This window comes from Chiloscyllium plagiosum, unplaced genomic scaffold (assembly GCF_037043375.1).
Source record: "Chiloscyllium plagiosum isolate Xiang-an unplaced genomic scaffold, Cpla_swu_hap1 HiC_scaffold_14, whole genome shotgun sequence".
Lineage (NCBI taxonomy): Eukaryota > Metazoa > Chordata > Chondrichthyes > Orectolobiformes > Hemiscylliidae > Chiloscyllium > Chiloscyllium plagiosum.
This window is the reverse complement of record NW_028270152.1, coordinates 29673854-29685573: the sequence shown is the minus strand read 5'-3', so window position 1 is coordinate 29685573 and position 11720 is coordinate 29673854.

The window sequence follows — 11720 nt, the reverse complement described above, 5'->3', positions numbered from 1 at the left end:
CATCCAGGTGTCCCACAATACTGAAGCAGTCAAAATCACTACAGGCCAGTACAAGTGCAAAGCAGTCCCAACTTCTTTCAGAAACAAGTTACAATAACCTTTAATATTAAACATATCTCTCTAATCCTATTCAACCCCATAAGCTTACAATACTTCCCAACTCTCTTGTAGATTTATGCAGTTGTTGTCTCTCTAGCTCTATCTCTGGGTCTGTGAAGCTGCTTTCTCTCTTCCTCTCTCTTTCTCTCTTTCTCCCTCGCCCTGGATGGTCAGCTGGTCTCCGCCTCTTACCATACTGGTCTCCTCAGAAGGCCACCAGAAGATTCAAGAGGGTGGTTTGCAGGTGAACCCTGTTTTTGTACATTTTTAGATAGTTTTCTGGAACATTCTATAATTCTGGACTACTTAATAGTTTGAAATAGAGTCAATTAGTTGGATGACACTAATTTGAGTAGCAGGACCTGATATCTTTCTGTTTGGGTCCCCTTTGTTTAGTGGATAAGTTGTTGGGGAATGTCTGTCCGGGATAACTGTTGCTGTGTTTGCACAGCATCTGGTGTATTAGTTTTGTGATTTCAGTGTTCTACTTAGCAAATGCATCCAGCATCCTCACTGTTTGGCCAAGTTAGCAAGTTACTGTTTGGACAAGTTAACAATCTATTTGTGTTTTAACAGCCATGATGCTGCTACACACAGCAGTTCTTTTCCAGATGGATATGGAAGCTGAGAGATGGAGGTATGGGACTAGCAGCAATGAAAGTGTGTGTGGAGATGTAGTGGACTATATGAATGTAGGCATATGTCCTAGTTGCTAGAAATTAGTGAATTGTATAAGTTGAGAATTTGGTGTTGCAATTGATTGTAAACATCATTTGAAGACACATTAACCAACCTTGACTCCTTATATAATGTTACTAAATGTTTTCCAGCATTACAACATTAGCACGAAAAACTTGTGCTCCAAAACTTGCTGCTCCACCAGCCAAGCTCTTCCAGTACAATTACAACACTGCCATCTACTCGACAATATGGAAAATTTCCCCGGTATGTCCTGTATACAAAACAAAGAACTAATCCAACCCAGCCAATTACCATCCCATCAGTCTACTCCTGATCATCAGAAAAATGATGGATGGTGTCATTGTAGTGCTATCAAGCAGCACCTGCTCAGCAATAACCTGCACAGTGATGTCCAGTTTGGGTTTCCCCAGGGCCAATCAGCTCCTGACCTCATTATAGCCTTGGTTCAAACATGGATGAATTCGAGAGGTGAGGTGAGAGTGAGGATTGAGTGTAGCATTAAGGAGTCCTAGCAAAGCTGGGTTTCAGGGGACAATCTCTCTGCTGGTTGGAGTCATACCTGGCACATAAGAAGATGGTTGTGGTTGTTAGAGGTCAGTCATCTCATCTGCAGGAGTTCCTCAGAGTAGTGCCCTAGACCCAATCATTTTCAGCTTCTTCATCAATGACCTTCATCCATCATAAGGTCAGAACTAGGATATTCACCAATGATTGCACAATGTCCAGCACATTCGCAACTCCTCAGATACCGAAGCAGTCTATATTAAAATGCAATAAGATATGGTCAATATTTAGGCTTGAACTGACAAGTGACAGGTAACATTCATGCCATACAAATGATAGTCAGTGACAATCTCCAATATAAGACAATCTAACCACTGGCCCTTGACATTCAATGGTGTTACCATGACTGAATCCCTGCTATCAACATCCTAGGGGTTATTATTGATCAGAAACTCAACTAGACTCACCATATAAATATAGTGACTGCAAGTGCAGGTCAAAGGCTAGGAATATTGTGATGAGTAACTCACCTCCTGACTCCCCAAAGTCTGTGCCCATATCTACAAGGCACAAGTCAGGGGTGTGATGGAATACTCCCCAATTGCTTGGATGATTGCAGTTCCAACAACACTCAAGAAGCTTGATAACATCCATGACAAAGCAGTCCATTTGACTGGCTTCACATGCACCAGTATCCATTCATCCAGCACCAATGCTCATTAGCAGCAATGTATACTATTTACGAAATGTATTGCAGAAATTCACCAACATCCTTAGGCAGCATAAAACTGAAAAAAAAAGTGGATGCTGTAAATTAGAACAGAAATTGCTAGAAAAGGTCAGCAGGTCTGGCAGCATCTGTGGAGAGAAATCAGAGTTAATATTTTGGTTCAAGTAATCCTTCCTCATAACTGAGGAAGAAATTCTGAGGAAGGGTCAATCAACCCTGATTTCTTTCCACGGATGTTGCCAGACCTGCATTTCTACCATTTCTGTTTTTGATCCTTAGACAGCACCATAGACAGCCCACAAGCACTTCCTTCCAACAACAAAGGCAGCAGATACTTGAGAACATCACCGCCTGCAGTTCCTCTCCAAGCCACTCGCCATCCTGACTTGGAAGTGTATTGCCGTTCCTTTACTGTCGCTAGATCAAAATCCTGAAATTCCCTGTCCAGGGGCATTGTAGGTCTAACTATAGCACATGGACTGCAGTGGTTCAAGAAGGCAAGTGGTCCAGCCAGTGACACCCACATCCCATAAGTGCCTTAAGGCTAGTCATTGCAAGTGACTGCTGTGTCAGTTAACTTCCATTCCCTTCAAAGTGTTTGTGTGGAGAGCCTCTTGGTTCCCCACAGAAAAATAATATCTGTACTCTTTCCACCACACTTTATCTGAGTACCTGTGAGCCCTCTCTCAGGCTTACATAGATTAGATTACATTACAGTGTGGAAACAGGCCCTTCGGCCCAACAAGTCCACACCGACCCGCCGAAGCGTAACCCACCCATACCCCTACATTTACCCCTTACCTAACACTATGGGCAATTTAGCATGGCCAATTCACCTGACCTGCACATCTTTTGAACTGTGGGAGGAAACCGGAGCACCCGGAGGAAACCCACGCAGACACGGGGAGAACGTGCAAACTCCACACAGTCAGTCGCCTGAGGCGGGAATTGAACCAGCGTCTCTGGCGCTGTTGTTACATGCTGTTGTTCATTTCTTCTTTTGCAAAATATCTTTCCCAGGTACTTCTGATGCAGATATAATTCACCTCCTCATTTAAAAAGAACAGGCTACCTTCCATTAGTGCTGACATCAGATGAATTAGGCCTCTGTTGAGCATGCTACCACTCCGTTGCATGTTTATCAATGGTTTGTATACTACAATAATGGAGTTAGGAAGCTAGCATGAAGTTTGTCCATGAACAGGCCTTGTTCCCCAACTTTTGACGTATTGTGTTCATGACAGAAGTGTTGAGTTAATATTTTTGGATTATTTTTGTCAGTTATTTTTTATACCTGTGAAATTACATTAAATCATAAAAAAAAGGAACATTAGTCATTCCAGAAGATAGACAGAAGTGTGTAATGCACCACTGTTGTATGGGTTGCATTCCACAGTTAGTATAATGTTGTCTAAATGACTATTATTCCTATTTCCTTGCTGACAGGAAACATTGTACTTGAATTTGGGGCAAAAGAAGTGTTGAAGTGATAAATGAAGACCCTTGTGAACATCCACCCACAGTTTCGAGAATTAATAATGGTTGCCATCGATAAGAAGAAGTGAACAGTGAATTCTAGTAATTAAACATTAAAAATTCAATGGTAGATGCAGTTAATGAGTAGATCTAGGGCTGAATTTAAAGGCTGTGCCAGGGTCACCTACACACCTTCTGGAAACCAGACAACCACATTTTCAGCATCCCCAATGGAATTAAATGCCTATCAGGAGGTTTACCATCTTGTCATTGAGCTTCCCAAATCTTTAAAGGCAAAGAAACTGGCTCCAAAGTCAGATAGCTAGCTGGAAGGCCCAACAATGCCTCCTGAGCAGTGGCCATGTTGAGATTGCTGGAGACCTGGCTCTGCAACATTAGAGGCCCCAGAAGAAAGGTGAAGAGGACAGATTAGCTGAGCCCAGCAATTGGATAGGCAAAAAGGATGGCTCTCTGGAGTTGGTATGAGGGTCAGCGAGGTCTCTCAGAGATAGTGACCCATATTGCCAGTGGGTCTTCCATAGGGCATAAGGTGATCCTTCCCAGCATCATAACCCCATAGGGCATGGCTGGGCTGACTTTGATCTTCTTCACTTCTGACTGGGGTGGAAAGGGTCAGTGGGGCAACAGACTCTCTACTATTCTTACCTCCATACCCCACTACCTTCCTCATTGTCTGTTGCACAGGGAGGGGACATTGGGTGGCAGGATAAGGGGACATTAAATTCTGGTCATAAGTGTAATGTTTTTCTTTAATAAAGGTATCATGGAAATTGCAATTGAGATGGGTAAAGGAAATTGTATTCAGGCTATCCATGATCTAATTCAATGTCAGAACAAGCTTGAGGGTAAAATCTCTGTTCCTATTTTCTGATACTTTTAAATGAACATCAGATTGTGTAACTGGCCCCCTCCCATATGCATTATTTATGACAGAGATTTTATCAAATTCTTTCTCCTGGCCAACACTTTTTAGTTAGCCTGCGCATCAGCACTTTCTCTCCATTAAGTTCATGGCATATTAAATTAATAATAGGGGAATACTTTTGATAATGACTGCAGTAAGTAGAACTGCATAATGAGTGTTGTTTTTGCGAGAAGAGACCGATGGCAAAAGCATCTGACACAAACCGTACTACCTACAAGGAGCAATCAACCCAATAGGTTGAATGTTTGAAGACCAACAGTTTAACTCTCTGCATTTTTCTTATTTATGGTAATGAGTCATTAACAGTTTCATTCACTGCAGCGTATGTTTTCAGCTATTCAAAGTAATCAGTTTAACATCTTTGTACAGTTTCCATTAACAACAATTAAATAAGTTAATCTTATTTCCTATTTCCAGCCAGTAGTTGGTACTGAAATCTAACTTACTGCATGGATGTTTTAAGCAGTTTATTTAAAATACAGCATTGACATGATGATAGATTCCACATGATTATAGATATTTAAAACATCAGGATAATTTTAACATGTTAATAGAGTTCTGTGCTTTTCCTCTTAGAATCCTTACAGTGTGGAAGCAGGACATTCAATCCATTGAGTTCACACTGACTCTTAAAACAGCATCCCACCCAGACCCAACCCTCAACCCTGCATTTCCCATTGCTAATCCATCCAGCATGCACATTCCTGGACACTAGGGACAATTTATCTTTGGACTGTGAGAGGAAACTGGAGCACTCAGAGGAAACTTACACAGACATGGGAGAGAATGTGCAAACTTCAAACAGATAGTCACCCAAGGGTGGAATCAAATCCAGTTCCCTGGTACTGTGAGGTAGCAATACTAACCACTGAGCTACTTTGCCCTTGGCTTAGCCTCTTGTACCAGAGCATCCCTCCTTGGTCAGGTTTACTGCTGCCACTTCTTTTTGCTTCACTTCTTAGCTGATCCACCAGCAGGTGTCTGCAAAGGATGCAGCAAGTGATTATACCCTGGCAATTATGTCCAAATTTATGTGGTTAAGCCTGGCAAGCTTCCATCAAAAGAAGCTATGAGCAGACTAGCATTCAAGGTTGGGATGACTAACTGAGTGCTCTATTGCTATAGACACTGGACACCTGCATCCTGCTCTTCAGTCAGCTTGGTTTTATCAGCTTGTAGACAGCATTCTAACAACTTGCAAAAAGGCAAGCCACCATTTCCTTAAGGAAAATGTTACATAAAATGAGCTTATTTCATTTCTCTTCAATTTTCTCCTCTCTCTTGTTTTTTTAAAGGCATTTATTCAATCACAGTTCATGAGTCCCAGATATATCCAAATACATTCAGGGGAAAATTTCCTGCTACATTTCTGATGTTGACTCACCCAGTGACCTGAATAAATCCACAAACATGTCATTTGTTTCTCCTGATAGTAAGCTTGTTATGACAGCGACTGGAAGATTACTGCAAGCAAATCACGTGACCTGAGCAAAAAATGAAACGAGGTAGGTACCTCAGCATCAACAGTTGCATCTATGCTGGCTGTTCAATGTAGAAAAAAAAATCCCAAGATACATAATAGAGATATACTCAGAAATCAATGGACATTAAAGAAGGTGAGTAGGTAGAAGTAGGGATGGAATAGGGAGAATAGAACGATCACAATTTCAATTTCAGTCTCAATCTTACCTGTGCATTGCACTACAGCCATTGACTTCAGCCTGCATTGTTGTGCCTGCATGGATTCTATTTAACATGGGTTCTCTTGGTCAGTGGGTGCCTGTACTACACTCTTTAGGCTGCTGTATCTAGCTAGAATGCTCTTCATCTAAGTCTGCTGTATGATAATCTTATCCTTATCGAAGGGGAATATCCTTCATTCTTTGTTAACATTTTAATATAACTTTGATTATAGATCTCTGGTACAATGTTTCCATTTTATCATCATCAAGTCCTAATCACATGTGTCCATTGATGTCAGAATAGTATAATCATTACTACTCAGGGCCCCTTGAGAGAGGCTCTTCATTGACAGACAGAATTTTAGGGAAAGCATTTGAGAGTATACTACTAGATAATTGAAGTCCCAGCACCAATAGCGAAAAAAAAAAGGTGCTGTGAGACCAGCAGAGGTTACAAAGAAAAGGAATGGCGAGACCTTCAAAGGATTTAAACACAAAGATGTAAATTTTGAATTGGAAGCTTTAGGGCATTGAAAAGAACATCGACCAGTAATGGGGTGACAGATGATCGATGTCCTGAAGGAGGATCACTGGACTCGAAATATTAATTCTGCTGTCTCTCCACAGATGCTACCAGAACAGTTGAGTTTCTCCAGCAATTTCTGTTTTTGTTTCAGATTTTCAACATCCAAAGTTAATTCCTTTATTTTAATGTTGGGATAGGTGTATGGGACTTCTGTCATTTAAGGATACCGATAGTGTCATCCTGGAGTTGAGGTTTAGTGGGTGTAGGGGTAGGAAGTAGGTGGTGGTAGATGTAGGGCAATAAACTGGTCTGAAGAACAATTAAACAATCTGGAGAAAAGTAGATGAATGATGATTACAGCAGTGAATGGCCTGAAGAGGGCAGAGAATGGGTAATATTACAGAGGTGGAACTAGCCAGTTTTATGTTGGGATTCCAAGTCTCTACTATAGCAATTATTAATACTTGAGAAATGAAATAATTAACTTTGATTTTAATGTATCACAAGGGCATAAAATTAGAAGAATAACCTTGAGGTGTTCAATGTATTGACTATTTCTGGATTAGAATGCACCTGCTTTCTGCACATCTTTGGGGAAAGTAAAATTGTGTGTTGTGATTCGTTGGCTGTCCTCTGCATGAATAGCCTTGAAATGAGACATGTGTAGGTTAATTTACTCATAATTAGTTACAACAATGGAAATTAATAATCATATTAGAAGAGATGCATTTACTATGTTGATGTCTTTAGTGAGGTTGTGTCCTCACATTATTCAAATTCATAGCTCAAGTTCATAAAATTGAACGGTCTGTGGACATATCCCAGAGCTTATTAACGTGAAATTTCCAAGTACAGAAAGTGCTCTATTCAAACATATCAGATAGTGAGAAGGTTTGACAGGAAACATACTGAGAGAATGTTTCCCGTCTTGACAGGATCAAGAACTAGGGCCATCGTTTTATAATAAAAGACATTTTAGTCAGAGCTGAGAGGAATTTCTTTTCTCTGTAGGTGGATAACCCAGAAAGTTGAAATTTACTATCCCAGACAGCTGAGCCATTAAATATATTCAAGGCCCAGCAAGATAGACAGATTTTTGCAATTCACTTTTTTTCTAAAGAAAAGCGTTTGCCGTTAAATCTTATTCCAGCATACTTTAGTAAATTAATTTGATGATCTGTCCCACACAAGTTGGTCACACCAAGGTACAGTATGATAGATGAGTGACTGCTAGTCAGGCAGGCAGTCAGTGCAGGATTCCCTTGCAGCTAACCCCTGCGTTGAGGGAGAATGCCCTGGAGGGATCTTGCAGTGAGGCATTATGGGTAGAGCTCAGGAATAGGAAGAGGGCAATCACAATGCAATGGGAGATTGAGGAAGAGATATGTAGTCAGATTCTGGAATGATGTGAATATAACAAGGTTGTTGCGGTGGACAATCTTAGTTTCCCCCATATGGCTGGGACTCCTTTATTGCTGGGGTTTGGATGGGGAGCAATTCGTTAGCGGTATCCAGGAAGGTTTTTGAAACAGTATGTGGATAGTCCAATGAGGGAGGGGGCCATACTGGACCTGGCATTAGCAAATAAGCCCAGCCAGGTGGTCAAAATTTCAGTGGGGGAGCATTTCAGGAATAGTGACCATAATTCCCACAAGTTTCAGACACTTATGGATAAGAATGAGAATGGACCTCAAATGAAGGTGTTAAATTGAGGGAAGGCCATCTATTATTGAATTAGGCAAGACTTGGAGAATGTGATTGGGAACAGTTATATAAGGGAAAATCCACATCTGAAATGTGAGAATTTTGTAAAGATCGGTTGGTTAGAGCATAGGACATGTGTGTTCCTGCGAAAATGGAAGACAGGAATGGCAGAATTCAGGGACCTTAGATGATGGGAGAAATTATCAACTTAATCAAAAAAAAGCACCCCTAAGGTCTAGGCAACTAAAAAGAGATAAACTCCTTAAAGAATACAGAGAGAGTAGGAAGGAGCTCAGGTGGGGCTAAATTAGGTGCTAAAAGGGCTATGAAATGTCCATGGTCATCAGGATTATTGAGAATCCCAAGGCATTTTATACATTTACCAGGAGCAAGAGGATAGCAAGGAAAGATTAGGCCCACTCAAGGATAAAGAAGGGAGGTTATATGTGAAGCAAGAGGAAATGGGTGAGATTATTAATGAATACTTTATATTGATATTGACCAAAGAAAGGGACCTGAGGGATTTTAAGACTCGGGCAAGATGTGGGAATACTCTCAGGCAAGTCAACATAATATGGGAGGAAGTATTGGCTGTCGTGATATGCATTAAGGCAGACAATTTACCAGGGCCAGATGGGATCTATGCCAGGATACTGTAGAAGCAAGGGAAGCATGAAATAACTAAGCCTTAACAGAAATCTTTATTTCCTGTTTGGTCTTAGGTGAGCTTCCAGAGGACTGGAGAATAGCCAATCTTGTTCCTTTGTTTAAAAAGGGTAACAGATAATCCTGGTGAGCCTGACGTCAGTGGTGAGGAAGCTGTTGGAAAAGATATTAAGAGATGGGAATTATTCACATTTGGAAGAGAATGAACTTGTTAGTGATAGAAAGAGTGGGTTTTTTGTGGGGAAGGTCATGTCTCACTGACTTGAGTTTTTTTGAGGAGGTGACAAGAATGTTGATGAAGGAAAGGCTGTAGATGTTGTCTACATGTACTTTAGTATGATACCTCATGGCAGGCTGGTACAGAAAGTAGAGTCACATGGGATCCATGGTGTGCTGGCTAGATGGATGCAGAACTGACTTGGTCATAGAAGACAGAGTAACAATGGAAGGATGCTTTTCAGAATGGAGATCAGTAACTAAAGATGTTGCGCAGGGATCAGTGCTGGGATCTTTGTTGTTTGTAAACAACATATATAAATGCTCTGGAGAAAAATGTATGTGGTCTAATTAGTAAGTTTGTGTATGACACCAAAATTAAGGGGATTACAGATTATGAGAAGGATTGTCAAAGGATATAGTGGGATATAGATAGATTGCAGATGTGGGCAAAGAAATGATAGATAGAGTTTAATCTGGACAAACGTGAGGTGATGCATTTTGGAAGATCAAATTTGGGTGTGAATTATACAATGAATGGCAGAATCCTTTGAATCTTTGACATACATAGGGATCTGAATGTACAGGTCCACAAATCCTCGAAAGTAGCAACACAGGGGGATAAGGTAGTCAAGAAGTCATACATCATGCTTACCTCCATCAGCTAGGGCATCAAATATAAAAGTTTGCAAGTTATGTTATAGCTGTACAAAACTTTAGTTAGGTCACATTTAGAATATTGTGTACAGTTCTGGTTGCCACACTACTGGAAGAACGTAGATGCTTTGGAGATGATATTGCCTGGTCTTGAGGGTTTTAGTTATGAGGAGAGGTTGGATAAATTTGGATTGTTTATATTGGAAGGACGGATGCTGAGGGGTGACCTGATAAAGATCTACAAAGTTATGGGTGGCTAGTCAGAGGCTTTTTCCCAAGGTGGCAAGTTCAACTACAAGAAGACACAGGTTCAAGGTGAGAGGGGGAAAGTTTAGGGGGGAATGTGTGGGGAAAATGTTTCACACAGAGGGTGATGGTGCCTGGAATGCAGTGCCAGTGAAGGTGGAGGAAACAGGCAGGTTAGCAATGTTTAAGGTTTATCTTGATAGACCCATAAATAAGAAGCAAACAGAGGGATAGAAATCATACAATAGGTAGCAGTTCTAAATAATGGTTAGGAATCAGCGCAGGCTTGGTGTGCCGAAGGGCACTTTGAACTTTGTGAAGAAAGTATTCTGTGGCAGAAAAGGAAAAGATTGTAAATAACTTCAATCATTTTTAAAGTTGTTAGAATTAAAATTAATGTTTTACTTTTGTTATATAGTCTGATATGGTCTGAAAGAATGCCTGTGGCATGATGGATGAAGGGAACAGGTGATAGATATAATAGAGTTTAATTGAATGTGAATTTGTTTTATAAATACAGTGAGCTAGTAAGCAGTGAAATGAGAGTTTTATGGAGTGTGATTAACTGAAATACAGATCTCATTAAAAGTGTAGACTCAGACTCAGTTAAAAAAGTTACCTTGCCGTGTATAACAAATCCATCTAAGTAATGTCTTTCATAACCTCAGGAAATGCAGACGAGGGAAAAGAGAAGAATACAATTAAGAAAGTTAATTTGCTAAATGTATGGTGAGTAATTATGTTTGTGATGTGGTCCAAGAATAAATACTGGGCTGTACACTGATAGAACTCCTCCGCTCTTCTTCAAATGTTGCATATCCACCTGATGCTGCACAGAGGGGACTCAGTTTAATGCCTTATCCAAAGACGGTATCTTCTGTAGTACAGCACTGTTTTTATACATCACCAAACAGCGCCGATTATATAATTTGTGAAATAACTCCACAGAGACTGGTCGCCCTTTATTTACACCTGCATAGTACTTGACACTGGTCTGGCTTCCTCTGACACTCCTGTTTATATCTGTCAGGCAGGGCTCCTAGATTGGACCATGTTAACAGCCCCAATCAGGGATCTCATATTCTATAAGGTCCACCTGGCTTACATCATTACAATTACTACAGTTTGCTCCTCGTGGAATTTATATTTGCAACCTTCTAACCCTTAAGCAGAAGAGCTGTGACTAAGTCAGGGATGATAAATAAATCAGGCAGCAGCCTGAATTAAAATTGGGTTTAATGTTTCAGTTATGAAACATTGAGTAGTATTGAGAATAGTAAGCAACTAGAATCTGACTATGCACATAAGAACAAAATAAAAAGGAACAGGAGTTTGGTCCCTCAAGCCTGCATCTCCATTTAATAAACACATGGTTGATTTGATCATGGTTTTAAATCCACTTTCTTACCAGCCTCCAACAACCCATGACTCCCTTATAACAGAAAATCATCAATTTTAATGTCTGCTGTCAGACGTGAGACTGCTGAAAAGTCTGGATACACAGAAAACATATTTACTTGTTATTGTGGAATATATTGTATGGCACATAATTCATATGGGCGGCAC